The sequence below is a fragment of the Mustelus asterias genome, chromosome 2 (genome assembly GCF_964213995.1).
Source record: "Mustelus asterias chromosome 2, sMusAst1.hap1.1, whole genome shotgun sequence".
NCBI classification, from domain to species: domain Eukaryota; kingdom Metazoa; phylum Chordata; class Chondrichthyes; order Carcharhiniformes; family Triakidae; genus Mustelus; species Mustelus asterias.
Genome location: NC_135802.1, coordinates 132,462,212 through 132,476,151, shown reverse-complemented (window position 1 = coordinate 132,476,151; position 13,940 = coordinate 132,462,212). Strand labels below are relative to the sequence as shown.

Genomic DNA, 13,940 nt, shown 5'->3' with positions numbered 1-13,940 from the left:
AGTGATGAGCCACCTTCTTGTACCACTTCAGAGCATGAGATCCACGTACATCGGCAGTGCTATTAGGAAGGGAGGTCCAGGATTTTGGCCCAGTGGCAGAGAAGGACAGCGATTTAATTCCAAATCAGGATGATGTGTGGCTTGGAGGGAATTTGCAGGTGGTAGTGTTCCCATGCAACTACTGCCAGTGGTTAGCACTGCTGCCTCACAGCATCAGGAATCCAGGTTCTATTCCGCCCTTGCGTGACTGTGTGGAGTTTGCACGTTCTCCCCGTGTCTGTGTGAGTTTCCTCCAGGTGCTCTGATTTCCTCCCACACTCCAATGGTATGTGAGTTAGGTGGATTGGCCATGCTAAATTGCCCATTAGTGTCAGAAGGAATAACAGGGTAAATATGTGGGGTTACGGGGATAGGGTTTTGATGGGATGGTTGTCGGTACAGGCTCGATCCTTCTGCACTGTAGGGATTCTATGACTCTATGATTCTTGTCCTTCTAGGTGGTAGAGGTCATAGGTTTGGAAGGTGATATCAAAGGACCCTTATGAGTTGCTGCAGTGCATCTGCTAGATGGCACACACTGCTGCCAATGTATGTTGGAGGAGGTAAATGTGGGTAGGGTGCCAATCAAGTGCACTACTTTGCATTGGATGATATTGAGCGTCTAGTTTTTGTTGAAGTTGCACTCATCCAGGTAACTGGAGTTAATATGTATGTAGAGATAGCCATTGCTCATGGTGAAGCTGAGGTTATGCTGTGCAAGGGGTTTTCTCAATGTCGCAGAGGGATGCCATTAGAAAATGTGGGATAAAGTTTATCAGTGATACATGCAGACAATGTTTGTTTCCTGTGAATTCTGAGATCACCAGGGTTTTTTGAGTGAGGGACAATACACATGCACAACAAAAAATCACCATACCCATCACATACTGTCAGCCTAACTCCATGGTTGCACTCTCACCTATATGAATCAAAACTTTTGTTGATTCAAGTCCCACGTGTGAAACGTGAACACATAATTTAGGCTGAAACACTTCAGTGCGATACTGAGGGAATACTGCACTATCCGAGGTGCAGTCTTTTGGATGGGACATTAAACTAAGACCATGGGTGGAATTCTCTCAACCAGCCTGCAGTAGGTTTGGTGGCGGGTGGACATAGAAAATTTGGGAGGAGCCAAAAAAATCCGAAACAAGCTGGCATAAAATCCTGTTGCAATTCTCCCAATGGTGGGTTAATAGTGGGTCACTCTTTCCGCTAATAGGTGGCGCACATTCCTCTTGCATTAATTTGCATCTAATCAATGCTCCTTAAAACAGCTGCCCCCATTCGGGGTGAATGCAACAACTTTCTGCCACAGCGCTGCACTGCTCCTGATGCACTGTTCACCACTCTGTTGGAGCAGACTGATTCCTGCCTCCATCTCTGTACCAAGTTGGTCTTCATGGACAACATCATGCTGCTGAACTCATGGACCCTCCTGTGTCATTGAGTCAGATCAGTGCTGCACCTGAGCTTGGGGAGTACAGAGATCGCTTTGCACCTGCTACCACATACCAGTGTCTACCTGGATAGCACTGTGCTGCGGGACTCATGCTGCCACCCCAATAAAGGTCTGAAGTTCAACCTTGGGTGGACCATGAGGTGAGGCCGGAGATGTTGTGGATGGAGGGGTCTCATGAAGACAAGTGGGGAGGCAATGTGGAAGAAGAGCTGTGGAAGTGGAGGGAGGAAGGGCGAGGACTCATGATGGTAGGCAGAGTGGCAAGGAGGTGGATGAAGAAGATTAACAATGGAAAGCAGGAGGAAGACCGAGGGGAGGGAATCTGGACCCCAACAAGAATGCACAAAGAGCTTACAAACAAGGGGGGTCAAAGGATATGACATTGTTTACTGTAAAGGGATGCACGAAGACACGGTAGATAGATATCCAGGTAGGGCTTGGGGGGGGGAAGGTTGCTGACATCCTGCATGGTCTGGTGAAGTGGGCTGCAGTGAGTGACAGGATTGTGCTGGACTGTTATTTAAACATGGCGGAGGGACCTTCAAACCTGTCAGCTGAGGCAGGAGGACGGATCAGCTGCCGACTGAGTCAGAGGGGAACTCACCTGTGCATAATTAATAAGCTTCCAAGTGCAGAATCTGGTGCGTGACTCCACCATTCTGGCCGGCGGGATAGGTGACAACCAAGCCGCCTACCTCTGCACTTAGTCTCAAAATGGGAGAATTCTGCCCCATATACTCCCTCGTAGATGGATGTACAAGCTGCCAGGGCACAGTTTGGAAAACAGCATGGAAACTCTCCCACTGTCCTGTCTAACATTACTCCTTAACCAACAACATCAAAAAAAAATTAACTGCTACATTTCTGACATTACAGTGGCCATTCTGCTAAAGCATTGAATTTGCTTTATGTGCTTTGGGATGCCCTGAAGTCATGAAAGGTCTGACAGAAATGCAATTTTGTTCTTTTATTGGGATGCTGCTCAATGGAAACAACCTGTGGAACTAGGGGAGTCAATTATGACTTTTAGGAGCAAACTACATATTTTTAACAGTAAGTCCTAGAACGACCAGCTGTAATGGGAACTCTTCACAGGTGCTCCAGAAGCCTGGAGAATTTTGTCACAGAGATCACACTACCTCAGATGGTGGAACTCCAAGCCATGGCTCAGCTGGCAATAATCTCAGCTCTAAATAATAAAGTTCCTGGTTCAAGTACCGCACAAAGACTTGAGCACAAAAATCAAGGCTGACACTTGAGCACAGTACTGAGAAGACACTGCACTGCTGAAGTTGCTGTCTTTCGGGCAACATGTAATCCAAACTCTCATCTCTGCCTGCTCAGGTGGATGTAAAGGATCTCATGGCATGGTTTTGGAAACGTGCGGGGAATTATTCCTGATGCCCTAACCAATATCTATCCCTCAATCAACATACAAAAGGATTATCTAGTCACTATTACATTGCTGTTTGTGGGACTTTGCTGGGCATAGATTGGCTCCCTGTTGCCTACATTATGACTGACTACACTTCAAAAGGTACTTCATTAGCTGTAAATCACTTTGAGACATCTGGTAGTCATGAAAAGCGTTTGTAAATACAAGTCTTTCTATTTTATAATTATGTAACTTGTTGCTTTGACATCCAGGCAAGACATTGTATTCAGTTTGTAGCTCATTTTTTAGTTTCCTTTTACACATGCCTGTTGTTATCAGACAGGGGGGTAAATGGTGCATGCGAGTAAGATGGCTCCCGCTAAGAAAGGTGGAGAGAAAAAGAAGGGCCGTTCTGCCATTAACGAGGTGGTTACGAGGGAATACACAATAAATGTGCACAAGCGCATCCATGGCGTGGGTTTTAAGAGACGCGCTGCCCGTGCCATTAAGGAGATCCGTAAATTTGCGGTGAAGGAGATGGGTACTCCAGATGTCCGCATTGATACTCGTTTGAACAAGGCTGTTTGGACAAAAGACATAAGGAATGTTCCATATCGCATTCGTGTGCGTTTATCCAGAAAATGCAATGAGGATGAGGACTCTCCTAACAAACTCTACACATTGGTAACTTACGTTCCTGTCACGTCATACAAAGGTCTGCAGACAGTTAATGTTGATGAAAACTGTGGTGAACCATCGTTGGTTACCACTGTGGGGTTATTCCAATGTTACTGTTGGGTTAGGGTGTTGCCACTGTGGGGTTGTTATAATGTTGTTGTTGGGTTAGGGTGTTTACACTGTGGGATTAATATACCTGTGGTGGATGCTGTTATGGCACATCCCGGTCGGGCCCCGCCTCCTGGGGAGAAGTATAAGACCCTCTGCTCAGGCGGGACCCCTCCAGTCTGGATTGGTGTACTCGTGTTAGATAGTTCCATTGTTTGTCAATAAAAGCCTTCAATCGCTGAAGCCTTGTACCTCGTGCTTGATTGTCGCGCATCAATTTTATTGACAAACACAAAACTCTCGACAGTAAAGAGAGTATGGAGCAAATGCTGAAACCAGAGCGTCTGACGCTGGACCCACGTGCGGTCGGTGCCTCTAACACCTTCGACCACTGGCTGAAGTGTTTCGAGGACTACCTCTGCTGCAGTTACTACGGACGACGACAGACTCCAGGTCCTCCACGCGAGGGTAAGCGACACGGTCTATCTCGCGATTCGTGCAGCCACCACTTACCCGAGGGCCATCGAGCTCTTGAAAAAACGATACACGAGACCACCCAACGAGATTCACGCTCGTTACCTCCTCGCTACACGACGTCGGCAGTCGGGCGAAACCATGGAGGATTACGCCAATGAGCTCTTGCAGCTTGCCAGGGGCTGCGACTGCAAAGCTGTGTCGGCTGAGCAGTACATGTACGACCTCGCCCGAGATGCGTTTGTAGCAGGGGTAGGGTCCTCGTACATCCGGCTTAAGCTACTGGAGAAAGGGAACCTCAACCTGACCCAAGCGATGGAGATGGCTGAGATGCTGGAGGCAGCGTCGAAAAGCTTGGCTCTGTACCCCGAAGACCACGTGGAGACAACGTGGCAGGAGCAAGCACAAATCCCTCCTCGCCCCACGGGCTCGCGCTCCCATATCGACCCGACGACGGCGGCAGCTCCAGGCGGCCAGCGGTGCTATTTTTGCGGAGGAGCCAAGCATCCACGGCAACAGTGTCCAGCTAAAACAGTGATCTGCAGTCAGTGCGGTAAAAAGGGGCACTACGCGAAAGTCTGCAGATCAAAGCCCAAGAACGGCAGTGCAGCCTGTGACCCTCCAGAGCGGAGACAATCTCCTTCAGCGTCGCAGTATCCACGAGGTCCGACCACGTGCGAATCCAGGACGACGCCATCGTGGCTGGCGGAGGAGGAAGATGACCACCAGGAGTCGCTACGCTTGGCGCCCTCACCCACGTGCGATTCATGGGGGCGGCCATCGTGGTCGACGACGACCAGGAGCGACCAGCAGGGGTCCTCAGTATCAACCTCGGCTGCCTGCAGTGACGTCCAAGGGCCAACGGTGGCGTCGATCTCTCTGGACCAGACAAAGCATCACAGGCTTGACTGTTCGATGATGAACATCAAGGTAAATGGTCGTACTGTGTATTGTCTGTTTGACAGTGGAGCACCGAGAGTTTTATTCACCCTGACACTGCAAAGAGGTGTGGACTCCGGGTTCTACCTGCCAAACAGACAATTTCTATGGCATCACGGTCCCGGTCTGTACCGATCCAAGGACGTTGTATGGTAACCCTGGAGGTGCAGGGCACAATTTACGAGCGATACAGGCTCCTTGTGTTGCCGCACCTTTGCGCGCCAATTCTCCTCGGACTAAACTTTATGGTCCACATGAAGAGTGTGATCCTACAGTACGGTGGGCCACTCCCTTCGCTGGCAGTAGGGAATCAGCCGCAGCCTCCAAATTGTCCAAAGCGCCCCGCATGCAATCTTTCCACACTAAAGATCACCACACCCTCTTTATTTAAGAATCTGGTACCAGGCTGCAAGCCCATCGCTACTAAAAGTAGGCGTTACAGCGCTGAAGACCGGATCTTCATTAGATCTGAGGTTCAGCGGCTCCTCAAAGAAGGGATCATACAGCCCAGTGCTAGTCCGTGGAGAGCGCAGGTCGTGGTGGTTAAAAGCGGGAACAAACCCCAGATGGTCATCGACTACAGTCAGACCATTAACCGTTATACGCAGCTGGATGCGTATCCTCTCCCGCGCATATCTGATATGGTCAATCAGATTGCGCAGTACCGGGTGTTCTCCACCATAGACCTTAAGTCCGCCTACCACCAACTCCCCATCCGCCCAGAGGACCGACAATATACAGCTTTTGAGGCGGATGGTCGTCTGTATCAGTTTCTTAGGGTTCCATTTGGTGTCACCAATGGGGTCTCGGTCTTCCAGCGTGCTATGGACCGAATGGTGGACCAGAACGGGTTGCGGGCTACCTTCCCGTACCTGGATAACGTCACCATCTGCGGCCATGACCAGCAGGACCATGACACAAACCTCCAGAACTTTCTGCGCACTGCGTCTCGCCTGAATCTGACCTATAACAGGGAGAAGTGTGTATTCCGTACGCGCAGGTTAGCTATCCTGGGATACGTGGTGGAAAACGGGGTCATCGGCCCTGATCCAGACCGTATGCGCCCCCTTACTGAACTTCCCTTGCCCGCTAGCGCAAAAGCACTGAGGAGATGCCTCGGCTTTTTTTCTTATTATGCGCAGTGGGTCCCCAACTACGCGGACAAAGCCCGTCCGCTCATCAAGTCCACGACTTTCCCACTCACGCCGGAGGCCCAATTGGCCTTCAAGGCTTTGAAAAGTGACATTGCGAAAGCCACGATGCACGCGGTGGATGAATCAATCCCTTTTCAGGTGGAAAGTGATGCATCGGATTTCGCCCTGGCCGCCACACTGAACCAGGCAGGCAGGCCCGTCGCGTTTTTTTCCCGCACCCTTCAAGGTCCCGAAATTTGGCATTCAGCGGTGGAGAAGGAGGCTCAGGCTATTGTGGAGGCCATCAGACACTGGCGCCATTACCTGGCGGGGAAGCGGTTCACCCTGATCACGGATCAACGATCCGTGGCGTTTATGTTCAGTAATACGCAGAGGGGCAAGATCAAGAATGATAAGATCTTGCGGTGGAGAATTGAGCTCTCCACCTATAATTACGATATTATGTATCGTCCAGGGAAACTCAATGAGCCCTCGGATGCCCTCTCGCGCGGAACATGCGCTATCATGCAGGAGGACCGCTTGAACGCCCTCCATAATGACCTGTGCCATCCTGGGGTCACTCGGCTCTACCACTTCATAAAAGCCCGTAACCTGCCCTACTCGGTGGAGGATGTCAGGTCTGTAATGAGAAGCTGTCGGATTTGCACGGAATGCAAACCGCACTTTTATCCACCTGACCGGGCACAATTGGTCAAGCCACTCGCCCCTTCGAGAGGCTGAGTGTGGATTTTAAGGGCCCCCTTCCCTCAACGGACCGGAATGTGTATTTTCTCAATATCATAGATGAATACTCCCGGTTCCCGTTTGTTGTCCCCTGTGCGGACACGTCGACTGCCACAGTGATTAAGGCATTCAGTGATCTTTTTACCCTGTTCGGGTACCCCTGCTACATACATAGCGACAGGGGCTCGTCGTTCATGAGTAACGACTTGAGGCAATTCCTGCTCTCAAACGGGATTGCCTCTAGTAGAACCACGAGCTACAACCCTAGGGGTAACGGACAGGTGGAGAGAGAGAATGCTACAGTCTGGAAGGCTGTCCTATTGGCGCTGAAGTCCAGGGGCCTTCCAGTCTCCCGTTGGCAGGAGGTCCTTCCAAATGCGCTTCATTCCATTCGCTCCCTCCTGTGTACGGCAACCAATGCTACTCCCCACGAGAGGATGTTCTCATTCCCTCGGAAGTCGTCCTCGGGGATCTCCTTACCAGCCTGGTTGACGTACCCAGGACCTGTCCTTCTGCGGCGACATGTGAGGGCCCGCAAGTCCGACCCCTTGGTCGAACCGGTCCAACTCCTCCACGCCAACCCTCAGTATGCCTATGTGGCATATCCTGACGGGCAAGAGGACACAGTCTCGATTCGAGACCTGGCGCCCGCAGGGGACGTAGCAACTCCTGTCGCTCCTATACCCCCTGTCACGAACCCCCTTTCACTTCTTTCTTCCCCAGACGTGGCGCGGTCAGCACCGGGACCAGTGCATAACAGTTATACTCCCATGTACAGCTTGCCTGAGACTCGGAGATCGGCGCCACCACAGAAGGTACCAGGATCCCCTGCACCACCGCTTCACCAGGGTCAACCGGCCCGTGAGTCCTTGAGGGGACAGCCGGACGCTGTTTTGGAGAGAACGCCACCGCAAGCACCTGCTCCGGTGTCGCAACCGGTGTTGAGGAGATCACAGCGACGGTGCGGTCCTCCAGACCGTCTGGACTTGTAGATTTTTGTATATATGTAATCTGTTTTCGCACCCCGCCGGCCTTTGTTTTCAAAGGAGGGGTGAATGTGGTGAACCATCGTTGGTTACCACTGTGGGGTTATTCCAATGTTACTGTTGGGTTAGGGTGTTGCCACTGTGGGGTTGTTATAATGTTGTTGTTGGGTTAGGGTGTTTACACTGTGGGATTAATATACCTGTGGTGGATGCTGTTATGGCACATCCCGGTCGGGCCCCGCCTCCTGGGGAGAGGTATAAGACCCTCTGCTCAGGCGGGACCCCTCCAGTCTGGATTGGTGTACTCGTGTTAGATAGTTCCATTGTTTGTCAATAAAAGCCTTCAATCGCTGAAGCCTTGTACCTCGTGCTTGATTGTCGCGCATCAAAAACTAAATTGTAAATGTTATGTTTAATAAACTCCAAAAAGTGAAAAAAAAAGTAAGAATTGCCTTACTGAGCCACACAGAAGATAAATAAAGGAAGGCAGTTCAACATTACCAAGAAATCGACATTTTCACAGGAAATTTAAAAATGTATAATCTTAAAATCTGTACATATCTAACCTGCATTACATAAATTAAAGCAAGTAAACCAAACGACGGATCCCTGTTTTAAAGAACATTTTTTTCATTCAATTTGAAACATAACTTTAAACATCAAACAATTTCTCCGTCGGGTCATAAGAAGGAGGAGCAGATATAGGCCATTTAGCCCCTCAAGCCTGCTCCGCCATTCAATAACATCATGGTGATCTGATTGCAGCCTTAAATCCACCTCCCAAATGGCAGATAACCATTGGCTCTCTTGTAAATCAAAATTCTGTCTAAATTAGCCAGACCCTGTCACCACTGTTCTCTGGGGTAGCGAATTCCAAAATTTAATTATCCTATGTGAGACAACATTCCTCCTCAACTCCATCTGAAATGGGACACCCCTTCTTTTGAAACTGTGATTCCCTACTTCTAGATTCCTCATGAAGGGAGGCATCTTCTCAGCATCTATCCTGTCAAACCCCTTAGAATTATATATATTTCAATCAGATCACCTTTCAATCTTCTAAAACTCCTATCAATATAGGCCCAACATGCTCAGCCTTTCTTTCTAAGACAATCCCTTCAACCCAGGAATCAACTTTGTGAACCTTCTCTGAACTCCTTCCCATGCAACTATATCCACCCTTAAATAAGGAGACCAAAAATATATGCAGTACTCCAGTTGCCATGTCTCAACGATGCCCCATACAGTTGTAACAAGACTTCCCTACGTTTATGCTCCATCCCCTTGCTATAAAGGCCATTTTTAGTTTCATGTTGTCTCTTGCCTCTGAATAGAAAGATATATTGTAAATTGTAAATGCTTGAGACCCCAGCACTGAGGCACCCACTCGTTACAGTTTGCCAACCTGAAGATGACTCATTCATCACAAATCTGCTATTTCTTGTTAGTTAGTTAATCCTCGATCGATACTAATATATTACCCACAGCACCTTATCACCTTATCAGTAACTTTGTGGCACCTTATCGATAACATCTACTGCTTTCCCTTTATCCATCCTGCTTATTCTCAAAGAATGCTAATAAATTTATCAAATACAATTTCCCTTTCATGATGTTGACCCTGCCTGATTGTATTTTGATTTTCTGAATGTCCTGCTACTATTTCCTTAATAATTAATTCCAACATTTTACCAATTATAGTTCCCTGCTTCCTGTCTCCCTCCTTTCTTGAAAAGAAGTGTTGCATTTGCAGTTTTCCAATCCACCAGAACATTTCCAGAATCTAGGAAAATTGGGAAGATTACAACCAATACATTCAGTATCTCTGCCGCCACTTCTTTTAAGCCGTTGGCTGCGGGTCATCAGGTCTGGGGTCCTGTCAGCTTTCAGTCACATTAGTACTTTATCTCTAGTGAAGATGATTGTTTGAAGTTCCTCCCTTTTGCCCTTTGAATTTCTACTATTCTTGGGATGCTTTTTGTTTCTTCTAACGTGAAGACTGATACAAAATATTTGTTCAAAATCCTTGCCATTTCTTCATTTCATTTAAATGTAAATGCATAAAATACAATATTTCTAACTACAATAATGCATCTTTAAAAACTTTCCTTGCCAGCTACTTGATTACAGTATTATCAAATGGCGGTTTGTCTTACTTAATTAGAGATTTTATAATGAAGACTGAGAAATGTTACACTTAAAAACATAGAACATAGAACAGTACAGCACAGAACAGGCCCTTCGGCCCACGATGTTGTGCCGAGCTTTATCTGAAACCAAGATCAAGCTATCCCACTCCCTATCATCCTGGTGTGCTCCATGTGCCTATCCAATAACCGCTTAAATGTTTCTAAAGTGTCTGACTCCACTATCACTGCAGGCAGTCCATTCCACACCCCAACCACTCTCTGCGTAAAGAACCTACCTCTGATATCCGTCCTGTATCTCCCACCATGAATCCTATAGTTATGCCCCCTTGTAATAGCTCCATCCACCCGAGGAAATAGTCTTTGAACGTTCACTCTATCTATCCCCTTCATCATTTTATACACCTCTATTAAGTCTCCCCTCAGCCTCCTCCGCTCCAGAGAGAACAGCCCTAGCTCCCTCAACCTTTCCTCATATGACCTACCCTCCAAACCAGGCAGCATCCTGGTAAATCTCCTCTGCACTCTTTCCAGCGCTTCCACATCCTTCTTATAGTGAGGTGACCAGAACTGCACACAATATTCCAAATGTGGTCTCACCAAGGTCCTGTACAGTTGCAGCATAACCCCACGGCTCTTAAACTCCAACCCCCTGTTAATAAAAGCTAACACACTATAGGCCTTCTTCACAGCTCTATCCACTTGACTGGCAACCTTTAGAGATCTGTGGATATGGACCCCAAGATCTCTCTGTTCCTCCACAGTCTTCAGAACCCTACCTTTGACCCTGTAATCCACATTTAAATTTGTCCTACCAAAATGAATCACCTCACATTTATCAGGGTTAAACTCCATTTGCCATTTTTCAGCCCAGCTTTGCATCCTATCTATGTCTCTTTGCAGCCTACAACAGCCCTCCACCTCATCCATTACTCCACCAATCTTGGTGTCATCAGCAAATTTACTGATCCACCCTTCAGCCCCCTCCTCTAAGTCATTAATAAAAATCACAAAGAGCAGAGGACCAAGCACTGATCCCTGCGGCACACCGCTAGCAACCTGCCTCCAATCCGAAAATTTTCCATCGACCACCACCCTCTGTCTTCGGTCAGACAGCCAGTTATCTATCCAATCGGCCAACTTTCCCTCTATCCCACACCTCCTCACTTTCATCATAAGCCGACCATGGGGGACCTTATCAAACGCCTTACTAAAATCCATGTATATGACATCAACTGCCCTACCTTCATCAACACACTTAGTTACCTCCTCAAAAAATTCTATCAAATTTGTGAGGCACGACTTGCCCTTCACGAATCCGTGCTGACTATCTCGGATTAATGCGCATCTTTCTAAATAGTCGTAAATCCCATCCCTAAGGACCCTTTCCATCAATTTACCAACCACCGAAGTAAGACTAACCGGTCTATAATTACCAGGGTCATTTCTATTCCCTTTCTTAAACAGAGGAACAACATTCGCCATTCTCCAGTCCTCTGGCACCATCCCCGTGGACAGCGAGGACCCAAAGATCAACGCCAAAGGCTCTGCAATCTCATCCCTTGCCTCCCACAGAATCCTAGGATACATTTCATCAGGCCCAGGGGACTTATCGACCTTCAGTTTATTCAAAACTGCCAAGACATCCTCCCTCCGAACATCTATTTCCTCCAGCCTATTAGCCTGTAACACCTTCTCTTCCTCAAAAACATGGCCCCTCTCCTTGGTGAACACTGAAGAAAAGTATTCATTCATCACCTCGCCTATCTCTACTGACTCCAAACACAAGTTCCCACTACTGTCCTTGACCGGCCCTAACCTCACCCTGGTCATTCTTTTATTCCTCACATAAGAGTAAAAAGCCTTGGGGTTTTCCTTGATCCGACCCGCCAAGGACTTCTCATGTCCCCTCCTAGCTCTCCTAAGCCCCTTTTTCAGCTCATTCCTTGCTAACTTGTAACCCTCAATCGAGCCATCTGAACCTTGTTTCCTCATCCCTACATAAGCTTCCCTCTTCCTTTTCACAAGACATTCCACCTCTTTTGTGAACCATGGTTCCCTCACTCGGCCATTTCCTCCCTGCCTGACAGGAACATACCTATCAAGGACATCCAGTATTTGTTCCTTGAAAAAGTTCCACTTTTCATTAGTTCCTTTCTCTGACAGTTTCTGTTCCCAACTTATGCCCCCTAATTCTTGCCTAATCGCATCATAATTACCCCTCCCCCAATTGTAAACCTTGCCCTGCCGTACGGCCCTATCCCTCTCCATTGCAATAACAAAAGACACCGAATTGTGGTCACTATCTCCAAATTGCTCTCCCACAACCAAATCTAACACTTGGCCCGGTTCATTTCCCAGTACCAAATCCAATGTGGCCTCACCTCTAGTCGGCCCATCCACATATTGTGTCAGGAAACCCTCCCGCACACACTGCACAAAAAGTGCCCCATCCAAACTATTTGACCTACAAAGGTTCCAATCAATATTTGGAAAGTTAAAGTCCCCCATGACAACTACCCTGTGACCCCCACACATATCCATAATCTGCTTAGCAATTTCTTCCTCCACATCTCTATTACTATTTGGGGGCCTATAGTAAACTCCTAGCAACGTGACCGCTCCTTTCCTATTTCTAACTTCAGCCCATATTACCTCAGTGTGCAGATCCCCCACGAAGTGCCTTTCCGCAGCCGTTAAACTATCCTTGATTAACAATGCCACTCCTCCACCTCTTTTACCAGCTTCCCTACACTTAGTGAAACATCTATACCCCGGAACGTCCAACAACCATTCCTGTCCTTGTTCTACCCACGTCTCCGTAATGGCCACAACATCGTAGTCCCAAGTACCAATCCACGCCCCAAGTTCATCTACCTTGTTCCGGATGCTCCTTGCATTGAAGTAGACACACTTCAACCCACCTTCCTGTCTACCAGTACCCACCCTTGACCCTGATACCTTCCCCAATACCTCACCACCCTCACTGACTTCTGGACTACAACTCCCTTTCCCACTCCCCTGACAAATTAGTTTAAACCCCCCTGAAGAGCCGTAACAAATTTCCCTCCGAGGATATTGGTGCCCCTCTGGTTCAGGTGCACCCCGTCCTGTTTGTACAGGTCCCACCTTTCCCAGAACGTGTTCCAATTATCCACGTATCTGAAACCCTCCCTCCTACACCATCCCTGCAACCACATATTTAACTGCACTCTCTCCCTGTTCCTCAACTCGCTATCACGTGGTACCGGCAACGAACCAGAGATGACCACATGTTTCGTCTTGGCTCTCAGCTTCCAGCCCAGCTCCAGAAATTCCTGCTTTAAATCCCCGTCCCTTCTCTTACCTATGTCATTGGTAAAAGATAAATTAATTTCTGTAATTTCTTTTTGAAATCAATTTCGCAAGTACTTTATGTAAATAAAAGGTTCTGATTGAATTAACAGGTTTTAAAAATGTTGAAATTCAAAGCTTCACTCCAAACAATAAGTACAGTACAATCTTTCTGGAATATGCTATTTGTCATTCAATTTGTCCAGTTTAGGCACTGGCTTCCCAAATATCACTCGTAATCAAAACTTTTTAAATATCCTTTCAAACTAGTTTTTGGACTAAGCATTTGGTCAACTGTCCTAATTTCTCCACATCTGACTCAGTATAAAATTTGGGCGGCACAGAAGCACGGGTACACTGAGGGAGAATTTAGCATGACCAATGCACCTAACAAGCGCGTTTTTCGGACTGTGGGAGGAAACCATAGCACCCAGAGGAAACCCACGCAGACATGAGGAGAACACGCAGGCTCTGCACAGACAGTCACCCAAGCCTGGAATCAAACCCAGATCCCTGGCGCTG

At 47.9% G+C, this 13,940-nt stretch overlaps 1 protein-coding gene and 1 pseudogene across 1 annotated transcript in view; one reads left to right on the top strand and one right to left on the bottom strand.

The window, feature by feature from the left end:
• The window catches only part of rbm24a (RNA binding motif protein 24a), a 44,007-nt gene that overhangs the window by 16,724 nt on the left and 13,343 nt on the right, over nt 1-13,940 (bottom strand). The gene's annotated exons all lie outside the window — the stretch shown is intronic.
• LOC144481033 (large ribosomal subunit protein eL31 pseudogene) overlaps nt 3,221-13,940 on the top strand; it is a 48,524-nt pseudogene continuing 37,804 nt past the window's right edge.